This window comes from Carassius carassius, chromosome 48 (assembly GCF_963082965.1).
Source record: "Carassius carassius chromosome 48, fCarCar2.1, whole genome shotgun sequence".
Taxonomy (NCBI): domain Eukaryota; kingdom Metazoa; phylum Chordata; class Actinopteri; order Cypriniformes; family Cyprinidae; genus Carassius; species Carassius carassius.
Window position 1 is genome coordinate 15966562 of NC_081802.1, and position 21692 is coordinate 15988253.

A 21692-nucleotide genomic window follows, 5' to 3' on the forward strand; every position below is an offset into this window, starting at 1 on the left:
TTGAGCATGAGCAGCACAGCAATAGACCGGACGCCGAAACCCCCGCTGCACTGCTGTTCACGCGACGCTCCTGCTTGACGCTCACGCTCTGCTCCTGGTCCCGGTGTGAATGCACTCATTGATTAACATGGACGCCGAAAAATATATGCGCCGCTCACGCTTGCGGTGTGAAAGAGGGGTTACTTTCTTCCGTGGAACATAAAGAAGATATTTTGCAGAATGTAGAATTAAAAAACGATGGCAGCGCTGGTTGGAACGGTGAGCCCTTTTGACGGTGAGACACAATTGTGGGAGGAATACAGTGAGATGCTGGAATTTTTCTTTCAACTAAACGAGATTACCGACGCTGACAAAAATAAAATAGTGATATTAAGTGGGGTAGGTGCAGCCACTTATAGTTTTTTGAGAAGTTTGCGATGTCCCATGACTCCTAGAGGGAAAACATATGGGGGGTTGATAAACATGCTCAAAGCCCATTACAATCCAAAGCCGAGTGAAATCGTGCAAAGATTAAAGTTTAACTCGCACACACGGAAGAATGGAGAGACTGTTGATGACTATGTGGCTGAATTGAAAAAATTGGCACAACATTGTGAGTATGGGGCCATGCTTACGCAAATATTGCGTGACAGACTTGTGTGTGGAGTGAATGATGACAGTGCAGAGAGCGTATTCGGCGGACAAGAAGGCCCGAAAAAAGACTTTGTGTGTAACAGGTGCAAAGGAAATCATGCGCCCGAGGAATGCAGGTTTGTGAATGAACTCTGTCGTAAATGTGGGAAGCGTGGACACATAAAACGAGCATGCAGATCTAAGCAAGCTGGGGCTAGTTCACAGAAAGCACCGTTCAAAGGACAAAGAGTGAAGAGAAAGGTAGGAGGTCACATTTAGTCAAAGAGGATGAAGTGAGTGATGTAGAGGATGCAAGTGACATCAATACAATTTACAGTGTATCACAAAACCTATCTAAAGTGGCTCCTATCACCCAAACGTTAAAGGCGAATGGCATGGAAGTGGAGTTTGAAGTTGACACAGGATGTTGCATGGGGTTACTTGTGTTACCATTTCTCCTGTGTTGTTCCGGGGTTAGTAGGTCATCTGCTGTGAGATGCCTTGTCCGATCTGCACCTGTTAATAAAGATTAAGTAAATTATCTCCACATTTGTGGTGCATCTAAGGATATTACAGTTAGCGAACCAAAATTCTCTTTTTAGGTTCACACTCATGAAGTAATGGCCCAAAGAGTTCACACTCACAGCATTCATTGCATGTTATAGTCAAGCACGCTATTGTGATGTAATACCATTCACGACCACTAGAGAGAAGCATCGGCTCATAATGCCTCCTCATTTCCTCTGAGGAATTAATTTGTCTCTGAATTTGTCTAATGAAAACGTTTCTGAAGTTAATGGTCAACATGAATATTAATTAAATATTATAATTGCTACATGGAGCAAAACGGACATTTAGATTATTCAATACAATGTCAATAAATACATTATTTATTATAAATAATATAGATATAAATGAAATAAAAATGTTAGAAGATTTTGTGCCGATTCCTATTGTAGTGCAGCGATGATTTCCTGCCATATCGTGCGCGTCCCCGTGCTGCCGCAGATCGGGATTACACGCGGATCAGCTGACGCCATTGAGCTTGGTGGGTGACGTCAATCACTCTTATGATGTCATCTGCGCAGCGCTGCTGGCCTCACGCGCTCTTCACCGCAACTACAGTGAACTACGGTTCAAAACGCTCGTGCTCTCCGGGCTGAACCTGCGCGTGGACTGAATGAAAGTACCAGAGTCGCCTCGCAGGTGAGCGACTTTTAATGCGCTTTGCTCGGGTGTGTTACTCAGGCCTCGGTTAGATTGCACAGGGTTGTCTGTGGCTGGTTTTAATGGAACCGCATGCCTTCAGCAGAAGCAGCACAGCGATGCGTTTATGACGCTCGTTTGAAGTGATGGAGGCGCTGCTGGTGCCTTTGAAGTTCTAGTGCGTCCCGCCCTGCGCTGCGCTCAAGCTGCTACGGTTGTTACAGAGCTACTGTCACGGTTAAGTGAATATGCATGGGATGCTAGTGTTATTCAGGTAAGACAGACACCGATGCATAAATTGTTAGTATATTGTAAATAAATGAATTTTTAAGTAAAATAAATAAATTATAATAATACAATATATAATTTAATATATTTTGAAAATAAGATGATTATACATTACATTAAAAAGTATTTGTATGTGTGTGTGTGTATATATATATATATATATATATATATATATATATATACACAGGGTGCGATTTGTGAAAAAAACAGGGGAGGGGGGGTGTTTTGAAACATTTTAATTCATAAAAATAAATCACGAGAACATGACGTATATGACGTCATGCGCGAATTAGCATATTTATGACGTAAGTGCGTCGTATTGTATTGCCTCCCTATGCTCACATACTGCGATTTAATTCAGCCATTTAATTTAATTCTCAATAAAACTGTTTTTATTACTATATTTTAATGTTTCTGTTGTCAGACAACGGAATGAATATTACAATGACTGAAACGGGTCCATTAAGACTACATAACCAGCTCTCAGACATTAATCTGCACTAATCAAATCCAATACACATACGATAAAGTCAGTGGTTGTGCTGTGACTGATGTCGGCTATACTTATTTGTAGAAAAGAGTTAGAAGCAACAGAATATATATATATTTTTTTTTTTACTGAAAGTGCTGTTCCCCTCTGCGCTCGCTGAACACAGCAGATGCAGAGAGAGAGGCTCGCGCTGGGAAAGAGAGACCTTGCGCTCGTGCGGCAGCACCAGAGAGTCTCAGAGACTAAATAATGATTGTCCAAAAAGTCGCTAGATTTGTCGCTAGTCGCTTTTTTGGAAAAAAGGCGCTAAATCTAGCAACAAAGTCACCAAGTCATCAACACTGTTGATAGGCTATTACTCGTGAGGTGTAACCAATCAGATAGCGCCGTGGGCGGGACATTGAGCAAGTCTGCAGAGTGGTGACTACAGAGAGCCAGCCAAAGTAGCGCATTTTAAAATAAAATTGACTTTAATCAAACCACGGATCCGTGATAGGTTTTGTGATCCGTCTCGCCAATAGTGTAGTAGCACCGATCACTTTGAGGGGGGGATAAATTTTTCCACACCGGGGATAAAAATAATTAAGCAGAGGCAGGGATACATTGACCAGAAAGGGGGAAATCCCACGCACAACCCCCCCCCCCCCCCCTCCCCGGCAAATCGCACCCGTACGTGTGTGTGTGTAATCGGTATTTATAAATAACTATGAATGAATTTGATAATTTTTTATTATTTTAAAAATAAATTAAATATATGATTTAATGTATTTTAATGCATGAAAGAACTATATTAAGAACCTGACATAAATTAATTACACACACACACACACATATATATATATATATATATATATATATATATATATATATATATATATATATGTATATATATATATATATATATATATATATATATATATATATATTATTTATTTTTAAGTACATTATATGATTTAATGTATTTTAAACATTATGTTTACATATTATACATTAAATATGCACATACATATATATATATATATATAAAGTATAGATAATTAAATGTTTGAAAAAAGTAAATAAAAAAACACATTATGTAAATATATATACATATAAATAAATGTAAATATATTATGTAGAGGTTAAATTACATATTAAATTTAAATTATTAAATTAAATTTAAATATTTTTTAAATATTTATTTAACTTTTTTAATGTATAAATTAATGCATTTTAAACATACCGTGTATATATAGTTTTTGTGTGTATAATTAAATGTGAAGGTTTCTTTACACGCATAAATAATTAATAACTTTAAGATAATAGTTCATAGACTGTTTTGTCAACTGGCTCAAAAGTCCCTCACATAAACTGGCCCCATTGATCCATAGTCAAAAGTCAAATATGCATGTATTGCAAGCTGTCCTTGCATTTTGATGATTCTTGCAACCTCTAATTAGAGATCCTGATTCATAAATTATCATAATTAAGTCAAGCTTGTACTTGAGATGTACAATCAAAGATTATTCTGTCTGCAGGGCAAGGCGTGTATGTGCAATAGAGCCTCTTATGAGCTTTTAATATAATTTAAGCCTGAACTTGCTCTCTGTTCATATTCAGACTACTCATGAAAATGTTCAATGTTCAAAATGTTCATTGTATTTATTTATTTTTCACTAGGTCTTTAAACCTAGTGAGCCACCTACCTACTCATCATTTTTGGCAATTATAGGCATGTTTTGGGATTATCATGCCAAGAATTATAGCATGTAGTAAGGATGTAATCAAAAAGTCTGTGCTTTATATTACATTATGAAATGATTTTATGCAACAAAACTCTGTTGAAATATGTACTCATGTGACACATGTAATGATTCCCAGATCAGTTCAATTCGAATGTAACTGAAACAGTTTAGCCAGGGAGAAATCTGTTGGGCTTTGAATGATACACTGTCTAATCGAGTCTTATTCCAACTGCTAGTCTCACCAGTGACTTAAGCCCTCTTCAGACGGTAATTGTTTTTCAGGGGGATTTTCACCATTTACAGGGGGTAGTTGGTAGTTTTAATGATGCCCAAATCCAGGATGTCTGTGTTTTTATTTTAGGGCTATATTATTTATCATTTATAGGCTGCCCACAACTAAAATGTTTTCTGGTCAGCTAGTAGTCATGTGACTGACTACGTAACACACACAGTTCTGGGTTCGAATCCAAATAGGGATTTCGATACTGTTTTGTGAACATAGTTCATGAAAGCCATGTTTACGTAAATTATACATGGATTGCGCAGTCAATGTGTTGTGTAAATACGCAGTTTTCTGCTAAAATTGACCATTTTAAATCAATGTCACATATTAGGTATGTTTTGACGCTAGGATGCTGGCTTAAGCATACACCAGTAAAAGGAACAACATAAACCAGCAAATGACCAGCATAAACCAGCAAATGACCAGCATAAACCAGCAAAAGGACAAGCATAAACCAGCAAAAGGACCAGCATAAACCAGCAAAAGGACCAGCATAAACCAGCAAAAGGACCAGCATAAACCAGCAAAAGGACCAGCATAAAACCGCAAAGGACCAGCATAAAACAGCAAAGGACCAGCATAAACCAACCAAACGATCCCAGCAAAAGGATCCCAGCATGAACCAGCAAATAGACCAGCATAAAACAGCAAAGGACCAGCATAAACCAGCAAAAAGACCAGCATAAACCAACAAAAGGATCCCAGCATAAACCAACAAAAGGATCCCAGCATAAACCAGCAAAAGGACCAGCATAAACCAACAAAAGGACCAGCATAAACCAACAAAAGGATCCCAGCATAAACCAACAAAAGGATCCCAGCATAAACCAGCAAAAGGACCAGCATAAACCACCAAAAGGACCAGCATAAACCAACAAAAGGACCAGCATAAACCAACAAAAGGATCCCAGCATAAACCAACAAAAGGATCCCAGCATAAACCAGCAAAAGGATCCCAGCATAAACCAGCAAAAGGACCAGCATAAACCAACAAAAGGACCAGCATAAACCAACAAAAGGATCCCAGCATAAACCAACAAAAGGATCCCAGCATAAACCAGCAAAAGGACCAGCATAAACCACCAAAAGACCAGCATAAACCAGAAAAAGGACCACCATAAACCAGCAAAAGGACCAGCATAAACCAGCAAAAGGACCAGCATTAACCAGCAAAAGGAACAACATAAACCAGCAAATGACCACCATAAACCAGCAAACGAACCAGCATAAACCAGCAGAAGGACCAGCATAAACCAAGAAAAAGACCCCAGCATAAACCAGCAAAAGGACCAGCATAAACCAACAAAAGGACCTGCATTAACCAGCAAAATGAACAACACAAACCAGCAAATGACCAGCATAAACCAGCAAATGACCACTATAAACCAGCAAACGAACCAGCATAAACCAGCAGAAGGACCAACATAAACCAACAAAAGGACCCCAGCAAAAACCAGCAAAGGACCAGCATAAACCAACAGAAGGACCAGCATAAACCAACAAAAGGACCAGCATAAACCATCAAAGGACCAGCATAAACCATCAAAGGACCAGCATAAACCAACAAAAGGACCAGCATAAACCAGCAAAAGAACCAACATAAACCAGCATAAGAACCTGCATAAACCAGCTAAAGGACAAGCATGAACCAGCAAAAGGAGAAGCATAAACCAGCAAAAGGAGAAGCATAAACCAGCAAAAGGACCAGCATAAACCAGCAAAAGGACCAGCATAAACCAACAAAAGGACCAGCATAAACCAACAAAAGGACCAGCATAAACCAAGAAAAGGACCAGCATAAACCAGCAAAAGGACAAACATAAAAAAAGCAAAGGACCAGCATTAACCAGCAAAAGACCAGCAAAATGACCAACACAAACCAGCAAAAGGACCAACACAAACCAGCAAAAGGACCAGCATATAAAAACCAAAGGACCAGCATTAACCAGCAAAAGGACCAGCATAAATCAACAAAAGGACCAGCATAAACCAACAAAAGGACCAGCATAAACCAACAAAAGGACCAGGATAAACCAGCAAAGGACCAGCATTAATCAGCAAAAGGACCAGCATAAACCAGCAAAAGGACCAGCATAAACCAAGAAAAGGACCAGCATAAACCAAGAAAAGGACCAGCATAAACCAGCAAAAGGACCAGCATAAACCAGCAAAAGGACCAGCATAAACCAAGAAAAGGACCAGCAAAAGGACAAGCGTAAAAAAGCAAAGGACCAGCATTATCCAGCAAAAGACCAGCATAAACCAACAAAAGGACCAGGATAAACCAGCAAAGGACCAGCATAAACCAGCAAAAGGACCAGCATAAACCAGCAAAAGGACCAGCATAAACCAGCAAAAGGACCAGCATAAACCAGCAAAAGGACCAGCATAAACCAGCAAAAGGACCAGCATAAACCAGCAAAGGACCAGCATTAACCAGCAAAGGACCAGGATAAACAGGAAAGGACCAGGATAAACCAGCAAAAGGACCAGGATAAACCAGCAAAAGGACCAGGATAAACCAGCAAAAGGACCAGCATAAACCAGCAAAAGGACCAGCATAAACCAGCAAAGGACCAGCATAAACCAGCAAAGGACCAGCATAAACCAGCAAAGGACCAGCATTAACCAGCAAAGGACCAGCATAAACAGGAAAGGACCAGGATTAACCAGCAAAGGACCAGCATAAAGCAGCAAAAGGACCAGCATAAACCATAAACCAGCAAAGGACCAGCATAAACTAGCATCCCAGCGTCAAAACATACCAAACCAGAATATGCTGTTTTGTTCCGCTTTTCTCACACATTTTTCATAGAGAGCGCATGAATATTGCGGATGATCAGGGAAGAGTGAATTTCTTTCTGTTTTTCTTGCTTTGGCGTTGCTCCATCTGGCTGAGAATGCTTTCTGAAGTGAGATATGTATTGAAATGCATTTCAGATATCTGCTATGCAGCCATGTGTAAATATAAACAAATTGAAAGTTTATCTTCTTGTCCTAGAAGCTCTGCAAACTATAGTCTATATAGTATTTCTGTGTGTGTGTGTGTGTGCTTGTCCTAACAGTGTGTGTCAGCACTCAAGTAAGTATGAAACCATTTGGAAAGCACCAGTCTTTTATTTGAACCTGTCCAGCGGACAAGCATGACTTCATCATTGCCTCACAGTTCCCCATTAACGCTTATCAGAAACATATGAGCTCCACATGCTGACTCCGTTCTGCCATGGAAACTTTTCATTTTGTTTTGAGGATGTGTGGAGCGTGTGTGAGTGCTGGTGGTGGTGTTTTTATTGTGCAACTTACTCTTGCTTTCTTTGGTCTTGCCGCTCCATATGAGTCCAATATCAGGTTTGTTTTTATCCTTTTTTCTTTTTCACTCTTTGCATGCGGCTCAGGGACTGAAAGGTTGCACACGTAGCTAAGCACTTTTGTATGTAAATGTGTTTTATGCTGCCAATAAACTGGTCTAAATTAGGGATTTTACTAACTACACATTTTTTAACTGACTAGTTGTTGTATCTCAATGATTAAGTCCATTTCCACCAAGAAAAAATAGAAAGGTAATTATGCCTTTTTATCCCTCAAGTCAGACTATTTTTCCTCACAATTCTGGGGGGGGGGGGGGGGGGGGGGGGGTCTGAATTGCGAGATTTAGCCTAAATTTAGAGTTAGGAGAAAAAAAATCAAAACTAAATATATCTATCTGAAAGTAAATTCACTTCAGCTACTCTGCTTTGAAAAAAAAAGAATTTAAAAACACAGGATTGTTTTTGTGTAAAAATGGCTAAAGCGTATCATAATTAAATTGCCACTGTAAATTGATTGTTAAAATGAAAAATGTACAATTGGTATGGCGAAAGAGTTTGCGAAAGTGGCGCCAAACTATAAGAACATTTCATTTTTATTTGTTCTTACAAAAAACAATGCCATTTTTGTGAAGTTTTTGAATGTTGTAGACTTAAAACACTACAAACGCTATTGCAAATGTCTCTTTAACTACAAACTTTTTTTTTGTCGACATATGGAACTGTCCTTAAGAAATGTCTCTTGATGTCTTCGACCCAAGAAAGGCTTTTTAAAAGATAAACTTTTCTTATTATCATTGGACGACCCCTTAAACGAGAGATTTAAAACCTGAAGTCCATTGGAAAAGAACATCTGCAATGACATACAAGATTCCTGTCGTCTACCAGTCAAACGCAAGATTTATAAATCCACAAAACAGGCGCACAGCAGCATAATGTGGTTTTAGACATATCCGCAGATTGTTCTGTGGGATTATTTGATTATAGATGAGCAAGATAAATGTGCAAGAATAAGTTGTGTAGTATAATTGGATGTGCTGGTGTGGCATGAGATAGCATCATTGTCGGGAATGCTGTGTCTGTGGGATAAGGGTCAGAATAATCTCTTTAAACATGTGTGGGTGGAAACATGCCCCATAGAGATGGTTCTCACAGCCTGTAACACAACTCTGTCCCACTGCAGGAAGTGAGAGGAGGACAGACCCCATGAGACCGCTTGGGATGTGACACTGAGGGGACCTTTCACAAACTTTGAATGGGCTTATGTCTTGCCTAATAAATCTTTTTTCCATGTCCTCTTACACAGTCAACGTGCTTTTGTTCCGAGAAATATGTTACAAGTTTCCTCAGTCAAGTTATGTTTCTGTCCTTGCTGAGGGCAAAGAGGGAAGCAACAACTCTGCAACCAATCAGAATGTATTTAATGTTTAATTTACAGCTGTGCTAAGCATGATTTTGGAGAAATTAGATTTGGCTGTAATCAAAGTCATGTGGTGCAACCAATGTGTAGAAACATGCGGAAAGAAAAAACTCCCGAAGACCTCATGACTCCATCAAGTCTCCATTTTTTGACTAGACAAGATTAGTTCAGGTTGAAAAATGTCATGTGGTCCAACCCCCCAAAATGCAATATTTATGAATGAATAATTCAAGATATTTGTAAAAAATACTTTTTAACTTGATATAAAATTAACCAAAACTAACATGGATAGAAACACAACACAGAAAAATAAAAACTCAATTATGTTTGAAAGAAATAAATTAATAATTTTATTCAGCAAAGTTTTCTTTTATCTGGTTACACCTCATGACAATTTTAGAGACGAATGTACATTTTGTTGAAAATAGTGCAAAACCAGCAAGAATACACTGTGTGATTCTATGAACTTAGCATTTCCCATTTTAGCAAGCATAAGTTAGCAAGCTAACAGCCTAGCCTACTAGTGTAGCAGTGATTAAGAAAAGCTCTTTAGATTAACAAGAAGATTGTGCTACATTTTGCCATGGTTATTCTCTGAAATTTCACCTAAATTTCAATTATAGATGTCATATAAACTGTTCTTTCTTGTCAGGTTTTAGTTTTTTTGAGGGAATGAAGATTCCTTCTCTGAAGTGTAACTCGGGGTCCCTCTGGTCCAGCTGCATTCCTGCGAGCAGAGAATCCATTTGCATTGATATTAGCAGCCCTTCACCATGGTTACGAGGTCGTACCCTGACCATGAGAGAGAGACAAAAACAGAGCGAAATGCCAAGAGCTGACTCAAATGAGTTTGAGACAAAAACGTTTGATGTCCCAGCCAGTTTTGTGCTTGGTGGGTCTGAGAGGCCAGACATCTTATGCAAGAGATTCAAATCGGACTAAATAAAATAAATGCAATGGTGATTAAAATTTAAATTGTATGCACTTCCAAACAATACTTTTTCCGTGGCCAGTTTTCAATGTTTTGTAACTGTTGGACTTTGCTGGTGGTAATAGGAGGGATGTAGCTGTGGTTTGTCAGTTGCCAGTGCAAACAGCTCAAATGTGGTTTGTGTGGGTAATAATGTTGTTCGCTGGTGTTTAGGGTGAGGCTTGACCCGTGGGGGTGTGTGTCTGTGTTGGGAACACATTAGTAAAAATGTTCCAGGTCAGGAGTTTAATGAAACCAATCACTGTCATTTCACATCTGCTGAAAGCAGCACAATCACTTCCAGATGTCACGTCTGGCTTGCTTTCTGCTTCAAAATGTGGACTAAAATATTACATCAGGACCCTGTGAACTAAAACATGATGTAATTATATTACATAGTGTTATTATATTGTAATTAATTATTGTGTGTGTATGTATATATATATATATATATATGTGTTATGTTGTGTGTGTGCGTGTGTGTGAAAATTGAAATATATATATTTTTTCATGATACGTTTTTAAAATCGTGGTGTCATTTTTACCTTGTCAAATTGATTGTTATAATATTTGTTTTATCTGCCACTGTTAAAATGCATTGGGATTAGCACTTCTAGACATTCTGAACTCTCTTGGGGTTACACAACACGTGTCAGGTCCTACTCATTGTCGAAATCATACTCTAGATTTAAAACTGTCACATGGAATTGATGTTGATTGTGTTGAAATTATGCAGCCAAGCAATAATATCACAGCTCATTATCTAGTCTTGTGTAAACTTCATATAGCTGTAAATTCTACTCTTTGTTACAAGTAAAACACTGCTTTGTAAGTAATCTTCCTGATTTATCCAAATTCCTCAGCATATCCAATGCAATGTATATGCAACTGTAACAATAAAAACTCCATAACTATGGGAAGAAGGAGGCGGGAACCGGCGGACAATCAAAATGAAACTTTAATGCTCAAAATAAACAGAAAACAGCGCGTCAGCCCCTCACGGACGACTGACGCGCACAAATAAAAACCAAACACAACTAAAATCCAGGCCTGGTCCTCTCTCGTCCTTCACTGTCGTCGCTCCAGTTTTATATCCTTCCATCTCCTCCGTGGGACTCGAGACCGGTGGGTCGAGCAGGTGTCGCTCATCTCCAATCACTCCACCGGCCTCGCTCCGTTCCCACGTCTCTCGGCCCCGCCCCACTCGTCACAGTAACAAACTTTGGACTCTCTATTTTCTAGCATTTTACATACGGTTGCTTCTTTACGCTTGTGGAAGATTATGGAAAACAGTTTGACACCACAATATAATGAGCACACTCGCACCCTAAAGAGAGCAGCCCAGAAAATGGAGTGCAACTGGAGGAAAACAAAACTAGAGGTACAGTATTTTGTGTTGCATGGTTGGAGAGTACCCTATCCTACAGAAAAGCATTGAAAACTGCTAGATCCGATTACTTTTTGTCTCTTTTAGAAGAAAACAAATATATCCCGTTATTTATTCAAAACAGTGTCTAAATTTACAAAAAATAAAGCACAAACAGCCGTTAACATTTCCCAACAGCGCAGCATTAACTTTATGAACTACTTAATTTCAAGATTGATACTATTAGAGATAAAATTGTAACCATGTAGCCGTCAGCTATAGTATCACATCAGACAGTGCACTATAGACCCCCTGAAGAACAGTTCCACTCATTCTCTACCTTAGGAGAGGAAGAATTGTATAAACTTTTTAAATAATCTAAACCAACAACATTTATGTTAGCACCCCATTCCTAAAAGAGGTGCTTCCAGAAGTCATAGATCCTCTTCTGACTATTATTGATTCTTCATTATCATTATGATACGTCCCCAAAACCTTCAAACTGAAGGTTATTAAGCCTCTCATTAAAAAAACACAACTTGACCCCAAACATCTAGTAGGCTTGCTGATGGTGAAACTGGTGTTAAGCCGCAACACAGGGCATGTTACTTGCCCATCGCGGCACCGACCCCCACTGTCATTTAGATTTTTTATAGTAATAAAAACTATTTTGTTCAATAAAAGAACAGACACTGCAATTAAAAACTGAATGCGGTTGCACAATGCAGCGTGACGAACGATAGTCGCATCACAGATCAGATTTAATTTATTCAGAGTGAGTCAAGCTGACTGACAAGAAGAGTGAGAATTTGAAAAGCCTGTGATTTTCAAAAGGTGATTTTGGAAGTTCTTATAAACATTTGTTTCTTATTTAATTGGTTCCACATTGTTTGCTGTTTTTTTACTTTATTTAAACTTTGTGTCATTTATTTATTTCATTTGACATCAGGCTGTATACCGTGCCTCCAAGCTTTCTTATGCCAGTTTCACACTGCAAGCGTGAGCGGTGCATGAGCAGGGCATGAGCGTAACTACAGCATCATTGCAGCTGCAGATGCGTGAGAGTATTCACACTGGAAGAATTTGTACAGCGTCACAGCAGCAGCTCCAAAGTTACATATTTCTTTACAAAGACAACTATAAATTGGTTTTTAGAGGTTGATCAGTTATAAACTTGAGTGTTTTGAAGTCTTAAAGTTTAAAGTTTGTTAACACGGGGATTCACGTGTAGGCTAAATGGTAAACAACAAAAACTGCTCCTATCAGTGAATGAAGAAGTATCATATTGATCACAAGTGCAGTATGGAGTACCTCAAGGCTCAGTACTAGGGTCGTTACTTATCACACTTTACATGTTACCCTTGGGAGATATCATCAGGAAACACAGTTTTAGCTGAAGACACTCAGCTCTATTTTTCTTCGCGGCCCGGCAAAACATACTAATTTGAAAAATTTACAGAATGCATAGTCGATTATAAAAAAAAACAGGACGACGAGCAATTATTACTGCTAAATTCTGGAAAAAAAACAGAGGAGTTAATTAGAGCTGAAACAACTAATCGATTTAATCGATTAAAATCGATTATTAAAATAGTTGTCAACTAATTAAGTCATCGATTAGTTGCTAAACAACTTTTATTTGACGTAAGCGGCTCATTTTGTGCATATGTTAAATCTGTGATGACCAAAGTGTGGCAGTAATGAGCCACCGCAGGTTTTATTCAGCCAGTACAGCAGGAGAAGTAGCGAATAGCCAATAGCTGGCCTCGTTTTATGTCACGTGCTTCCCGAACTGCGTCTCTGCAGCATTCAGCGTGATGGTGGAGACAGACGGCAGTGGAGTAAGCTTGAGAAAAGATAAAACTAATCGAACGAAGTCATCCAAAGTGTGGGAGAACTTTACTTTGAGCCTTCAAAAAAGAAGAGTAACCTGTAAACTCTGCACTACTGAACTGTTTAACTGTTTAAGACTTTTATTTGTGCAGATTCTCCATTACAATGTTGTTTGCAAATGTTTAGTCGTAAAAGCTAATAATAACATTGCTTTTTAACAGTTAACATTTTAAGATTTACAAACATATTCTGTGATCGGTTTGTCGTTTACCAGTTCATTATTCAGTCTTGCAGCCTAATTATGACTGAATGAGAGAGAGGTAAATGTTTAAATATATTTGAAATTCACTTTTTTTCTAAGTATTCACAGTTTATTTTCACACAGCAGGTTTTTTGTGTCTGTCAAATTTTTTTTTTTTCTGGACCACCTTCTGATGGATTTTACTTTAAAATGTGATTTCCATTCAGGTTTCATGCCACTGGCACTTTATTCGAAAGATTGTTTACAATTTCACAGCATAAGCTATAAAGCTGTTTCCCTGGTATAAGTTGTGTGTTTACAGGAAAAAAATAATAAAATGCAATGTACTGCAAATTTCTGTACTGCAAAAATTCTGTTTTATTCTTATTCTTTGTGAAAATATTTTCTGAAAGATTCCTTAATAAGCTTTGTTCGGGATGTTAAATTACTTTAGGAGCCCTAAGGACTGCCATGGTGAAAACATTATTCGAAATCTCCTTGTGAAATTTGCTAGAGTATGGGTCAGTGTTGTGATTGCAGAAGAGTTTGACAAAGGATTAATAACACAATAAAACAAAACTCCAGGTATATTTTTGATGAGGATATGACAATGCAAAATGGTTAAAATCTCTAAAAGTCTACGTTGAATGATAAAGACCCTTTGTTAATAATTTAATTGGAAAAAATGGGCAAAACTAAAATATAAGTACATAAAGATTAATCGTAAAAATAATCGACAGATTTATCGATTATCAAAATAATTGTTAGTTGCAGCCCTAGTGTTAATTATCAGACCTAAAACATCTTCATGTAGGCTATTAACCTAGAACACTGTCTAACATTTGATGGCTATGTTTTTTGTGTGTGTGTATTTTTGATCAAATAAATGCAGCCTTGGTAAGCATGAGAAACTTATTTCAAAAACTTAAAAAAACTAAATATCTTTTAAGTGTTTCATCACAAGTAGAATGTGAAGAACATTTATTTGAGCTGGTTATATTATGGTCGCCCTGACCCTGTCAAACACAGGGCCTTTTCCACATTCTGAAGTCACATTGTGATCTTTTTCTTTAATAGAGACAAACATAAACATGTCGAGACTCAATGTAGCTCCGTACAATTGTTTTACATTGCTTCCAGTGGACCACGGGCCTTAGTTGTGGTTTAAAAGCAACCCTCAGTATTCATAAAATCCCCAGGGGGTCAGTTTGACCGAGATTAAAACATTCCACTTTTGTGAATCCCACTGCCATGAAAATAAAGACATCCAACCATTCTTTTCTTCATTGATAGATTGTAAGTGTTTGTTTAATTTAACATGTCAGATTCCTAGCACTGTGCTTCTCTGTAAGGTTTAAATCACACGCTCAGCAAATCCTGAGATTTTAAATTACAGTCAGTTTAGGGGAACTGGTCTTGAACTCTCATGGGTGAGGTTGGTTTACAGCCCAGTGTGGTTTGGGGTCAGATTAATATGTACAGTGTTTATTCAAACTCTTTTCTGAAGACATCCTGCTTAAAGCCTAGCTTCTTTTTGACAACATAATTGAAGGTGTGCATCACCAAGCTAATCCAAATCTTGGCTCAATTTGTCATTGAATCATTTGGAACTCTTGCACTTAAGTTATTGTTTCAGCTTTTTTGTCTTCTCTCACGGTTGAGTACACAAACCTAAATGCATGTGTGCTAATGAAGATATATTCTTGCTGGCAGCTGTACATCCCTCCCTCCGGCCAAAACAGCTCCGCTTTCCCAAGAATGTACTAGAGAGCACATCTTCAGGTGCGGGTCTACCCTGAAGTTATACACGTGTGTATATATAGTGTGGGTTTATGGATGTCTGTGAATCAATGCAGTTGTAAGTGTGTTGTTTTTATAGCACATGCTGCAAAACAGCATTTATTGCTGTTTTTTCCATGGTGTGTATGCAAAGAAAATAGAAAATGGTCCTGTAATGAATTTTTCGTAAAAAAAAAAAAAAAAAAACATCATAAAATTTGATCAGTATGCTGTTACGGATGATTGTGTGTGTGTGACTCTCTGAACGTGACTCTGAGGGTGGTGTGGCATCCTGCCCACAAAGGAAATGTGCCCTATCACACAGATTGCGTAAAATATATATATATAATAATAATAATAATCTAAATATAACTACTCATCTGCCTGAGCTGACACACCCTACCCATAGTTCATGTTGTCAAGCGATTGAATCACGGCTCTATATTCACAAACAAGGTCCAAACTTACTTTTTGCCACGCTTGCCAATAGTGAGTGAACTGAGAAAGTATAACACAACTTTATTTTGAGCCTTTTTAAAATGGAAAATATGTTTGTTGCCATGAAATTGTAATTATATTACCATTTATTTTTTCTTATGTATTGGTGATAAAGACCTCAGTATGTCACTGGCATTATGGTGACTTTTCCATTGAGGGGAAATTGATGCCAAAATTCATTAAATAACTTTAATTCTGGAACATTGGGAGAGTCGGTTCCATAGAGTTCTGATTCAAATCCTTGGAGTTGACTCTTGATGGTCCAGATTCATTACATTAGTCACTTACTATTACAAACACCAGGGGCATTATTCACAGAGATTTTTTATCTTGCCACTAGGAGGCCTCCTTAGTTAGTTAATTAGTTAGTCCTCTTTAATTACAGTAACTAGAGCTAGTTCATAGCTAGGAGTTTAAGAGTAAGGCAGGGTTGACCTCATTGTTGTGGATGGTTTTGGTGGCAACATGGATTTCACTTTTGAGTCACTCTACTTAGGTATATCGAAGGACTTAGGAGGACAACTAAGCTGTCCTAGGTTAAAATTCCTATTGGTTGATGGGAATCTGAGCTAGGAATGGCAGTTCACAAGCTCATTTTCTTCACTCTGATGATGATTGTGCGTGTTACAGTGGGTATTTAGGTATGTGTTAATGACAGATAGGATCGAGTTTACAACTGTGGGCTGTAATAAGAGTGCTAAAGTCTTTTGAAGGTGATGGTACTGCCAAATTATGGATGGACGTCCAAGCTCATAGTTCCAAATGCATGGAATTCCCTTCTATTACTGGAGCTTCACTGTGTACATCAGGGATCACATTCCTCACAGACACAAGCTGCACTGTTCAGAATCAGATATCTGATAAACAAGCCTACATTCTGCATTCAACAAACTTAACAAACAAACACTGATATTTGACCACAGTCCTTTGGTTCCAAGCTGTGTGTCCAAGTTTTTGGATAAGAAGTGTGGCTATTTTTATCTAGCTCATTGCATCTTGTCTAATGGTTCAAATTAACAGTAGAGTAACAGCAGAATTTGGCATGTGGTCACGTGGCGATGGGTGATGCAGGTTTATGTGTCTGATCTGGTAAAATTTATGACATATTTTTGATATGTCGCTGTCTGTCAGTCTCTCACAGATATGGCAAGATCTATATATATATATACACAAATATAATGAGCCCTTAATATTGAGTTGCACCACATTTTTTCCCTTAATTATATGCATAATTTGCATAAAGTTGACAAAAAAACAAAAATGGCCATCATGTTGTTGACCCATGGAATATGGGTGAGGCTAGTGCAAGTCTAATGGGGAAGGATATTGCAGTTTGTTCTTGTAGCACTGATTACAGGGCAGGGCTGTGGTTTATCTGTGGTTAACACTTGCGTTATGTTGTCCTAATTTTGCTGGTGTTGCTAAACTGGACATAACACTGAAAGATTTAAAGAGCAAATGGAGGGCAGCATTCTTGCATAATGACTGAGGTCTAAATGTACACTCTTTTCCACCAGCTCTTTGCTACTTACAGGCCATTTCCAGGATGTAGCAATTTATTCAAGGACGAGGCAGTGGTTTACTCATAAAAAATGACCATGAAAGTACATTGCACAGCAGGTTCTGTCTGCCTGAGATTGTATTTTATTGACGTTTATAGTAGTAGATGTTCCTTGTGTTCTCCCTGCTCTTTTTTTGCAGTCATAGTCTTCTGTAAAATGCAACACCAGCGTCATGTTTATAATGTGTTATCACAGGAAAAAATAACTAGTTTCACTCTCGCTCAAGACTGTTATAGCTGGCCCAAAGGCTTTTGGTGTCGAGCCAAATTCTCTATGTGACACTCAGTTCTTGAAACCAACTGACATCTATCAAACCTTCACGGGTTGCCATGCTAGTTTAGCATTGGCATTTTGACAGCAAGCACACATTTGACCCCCTCCCTGAGTAAAGCTGATATCTTTGTGTCAGGAGTCTCCTACTGTTGTTTGCCTTAAGTGCTTAAACCTTTGTAACTCCTGTACTTAAGAACTTAAGTGAAAAATGAAGCTTTTTGGAAGCTTGGCTCAAATTCCATTGTTCAGATCAAGGCCTTGTGGTTGCCTTTAGGACAGTCCTGTTGCGTCTTTGAGTTTAAAGGCAGATTTATTTTTCTGCGTCGGACCTCCGCCGTAGCCTACACAGTAGCCTGATGTGCACCTCTCCAAAAATCTAACAGCGTATCGATTCTACACTGACGGCAAGCGCTGTGATTGGTCCGCAAGAACCCCTCCCTCCGGATGTACTTGAGTTTTGTGTGTGTTTATGTGCACTTTAATATATTTTAATGTTACACCTTCTTATATAAAATAAAATAAAGCAAATAACAAGTGTCTTATCATTTATTATAGTACATCAGTAGTTGTCTGTGACAAACAGTGATGATCTGCCGTGAGACAAGTCCTAGACTGAAAGACTGCCATCTTCTCCTGTTCCGTTATTGTCTCCTTTTGAAGTTTTAAATAATGATTTGATATTTATTTGCCACCGTCACAGCTATAATGATTCTCCGACGAGCTGCTTCTTTTTCGGCTTTTGTCGAGGTACTGCAGGTTACACCAACGATATGCCCGTGGACACTGCTGACTAGCGGTTTGCATGTGTACTGCACGTAGACGCATGTGTACTGCACGTAGACGTAGACGGATGTTAAGTAACAACCTAAACTTCAGAGTGTTCCTTACAATGGCTTCGGAAAACGTGAAATGTTATTTGGTGAACTATAGAACACAAGCCATATCGACAAATTGTATGGTGTTTGGTAAGACGCTAATTATAGTTGCTAGCTGTTACAGCTTTTACCATTAAAAAAAATGCATTGTGTGGCTAATTTATGCTGTATTGGTTGTGAAGTATTACCTCAGAAAGTATTGCAAAACAAATCCTTACATATACTCTGCTTTCATGTCACAGCATTTTCCTGATGGTTTGACGCACATGGTTCACTGTGAGATAACCAAGCCCTGCAGGTCTCAGGCTTATCAAAGCACAGCTCCAAACTCATATCAGAGTTTCCACTGAGGAAGTGTGGCCCATGAAAACAGATACCAGGGATGGGGAAAGCAACTGTGAAACTGCAGATACAAGGTAACTATTTCTAAAAGCTAACAGTTGCTCCTAATTTAGTGCAGTCAAGCTAGTTGTCAGTTAGTGACATTAAAATACTAAATAACATTAATTTAGTACTGTAATATGAATAAAATTCATCTAAATGAGCAAAAGAGGACATTTTAAATAGGCTAGCAGTTTGGCGTTTTGTTATGCTGTACCGCTACATAATGGGAAAAAGTATTAAAGCAACTATTATATAGCTACTGTTTTGTGAAAACAGCTGAACTATTGTCTCACTGTTGGGGTGTGCATATGCATAAGTTAGCAGTGGTTTGCTTTTAGCTAGGTGCTTCCTAAAAGTGCTATCAATGTATGTTTACAATATGTTTTGTGTATATGTTGTGAGTATGTGTTCAAGTGACAGAGATACAGTCCACTGCAGAGACAGGAAAGCATTCCATTTCCTCTTCCTATTCTTAAGTTGACAGGAAGTCCTATTTTTTTTTTGACAGATGGTCTTATAGGTTAAAAAGCTGACACAACAGGCTTTGAAGAAAGACAACAATGATGACGTTGCTTTCTTCTCTTGAATTTGTCTTTTGTCATTGGATGTTTGTAGGTCACCCCATATGATTATATGGAGCTGTCTTTGTGATGGCTCTTTTCATGGAGGAAGGGGAAACAAGTGACCCTGTGATGTCACAAGATGGAATTCTGTGATGATGGCAGTGGACCGGATGGATCTGGTCCATGGCCTGTGTCACACAAACCTTGCAGAATTGACGAGAACAACTTAGCTGTAAAAAAAGGACTACTGTTCTCTCTAGTGGAACAGTCCGGGATAGTTAGAGTTGTAGTATTTGGATCTGAAGTATTAATTTTCTGAAGTAGTCCTTGTGTAACATTTCAGCAAAGAGTGACATTTTAGAACAAGCTGACAAGCAAGATCACAAATTCTGAATGTGCCATTAACATTTTATGTGGACATTTTCAGGACAACTTTGACCAGTACATTGTATCTTGTTCAGTTGTTTTAAGAGTACTAAAAATGGTCAAAACACTTTGAGACCCTAACAGTTTGTTTTATTGCATTGCATTCCATCCAGTTTTTCTGAAACTTCTCTTGCACTTCAGCTAGGACTGGGTTGTCCAATCCTGGTCCTGGAGGCCAGCGTCCTGCAGAGTTCAGCTCCAGCTTGTTCCAACATTCGGGGCTGGAGGTTTGTAGTAATCCTGAATACTTGATTACCTTGGTTCAGGTGTGTTTAATCTATACTCTGCTGTACAGTTGCCCTCCATTATCAGAATTGGACACCGTGAGTTGAATTCTACCACTTCTTTTCTTCTTTTTGGGAACAGTGCTAAAAGTTGGACATTTCAATTGTAAAGCTTGGAGCAGACTGATCTGCATTGAGAAGCACCATTTGACATCATTCTCAAGACGGTGGCAACTAAGATGACATTCTATTGGTTATTTTCCTAGTTGCAGTATGGAATGTAGTACATCTAGAATGGTTTGGAATGCTTTGAGGACAGAAGTAAGCAAACTTGAGTGTTTCCATCTCAAAAATCACCTGCAAACAAGCATTTACTTAAGTGAACTTGTGTGTCTTAATGCGTTTTCACACTTGGCTCGTTTGAAATGTTCGCTTCAGAGCTTTGCTCATTTTCTCCCTTAGTTTGGTTTGTTTAGGCCAGGTGTCCTTAAATCTGGACTTTGAGATTCACTTTCCTGCTGAGTTTAGCTCCCAACCCTAATCAAACACACCTGAACAAGCTAATCAAGGTCTAAGGGTTACTAGAAAGCTACAGGCAGGTGAGTTTTTATCAAGGCTGGAGCAAAACTCTGGAGGACCGATGTTGGCCACCCCTACCCTAGGTCTTCAACCATGCTCCTTGGGACCCACTGATTCATCAGAAGTGCATTTAAGCTAGTCTTTTGAAAGTGTATGTGGACAACATCCGGATACAGGTTACATGTTAATGCTAAGTGTAAACGCAGCCAGAGGCTACTTAATGTCTTTGCTCCCATTGACATATGTCACATTGCTGGTCATTTAATTGAACTTGAACTGTTCTAAATTTTGATGCAACTGTAGTTGTTAATCACCAGCTCCAGGAAGATTGTGTGGTAAGGGGCGTTTAGGATCAACATGAGTGGTTCAACATGACATTTGGCATATTTTGACCTCATTTGCATAATTAAAACAAAAGATTTACAGTGAGGAAGAAATTAGCCTGGCAGTGCATGAAAAGGTCACAGTGGTTTCCCCCTCCTCTCCATCTGTGTGTTTGGGTGTGTGCAGGCCTCACGCCTCACAGGACATCTATGTGTATCAGATCAGTTGCACTTTCAGTGCTAGATGAACCGAAACCCTCCCAACGCCACAGTCATGTCCGTAAGATACAAATCATGTTACATGTGGGTTTGACAGCAGATCTCTGATTCATACCACCATATAAACATACATTAACTGACTATTTAAGAGATAGTTGAGCAAAAAAGCCAATTTTAAAAAAAAAATGGTCTGTATTTCATTAGAACTTAATAAATGCGTATGATAAATCAGTTACTTCGGCTGTATTA

General features: G+C 38.5%; 1 long non-coding RNA gene across 1 annotated transcript; it reads left to right on the plus strand.

The window, feature by feature from the left end:
* The first annotated feature begins 1621 nt into the window (after nt 1-1621).
* On the plus strand, nt 1622-20165 carry LOC132131909 (uncharacterized). The gene is made up of 4 exons (XR_009428969.1): nt 1622-1818; nt 18968-19141; nt 19725-19939; nt 20115-20165. It is a non-coding gene; the product is annotated as an uncharacterized LOC132131909 (long non-coding RNA).
* The last annotated feature ends 1527 nt before the right edge of the window (nt 20166-21692 follow it).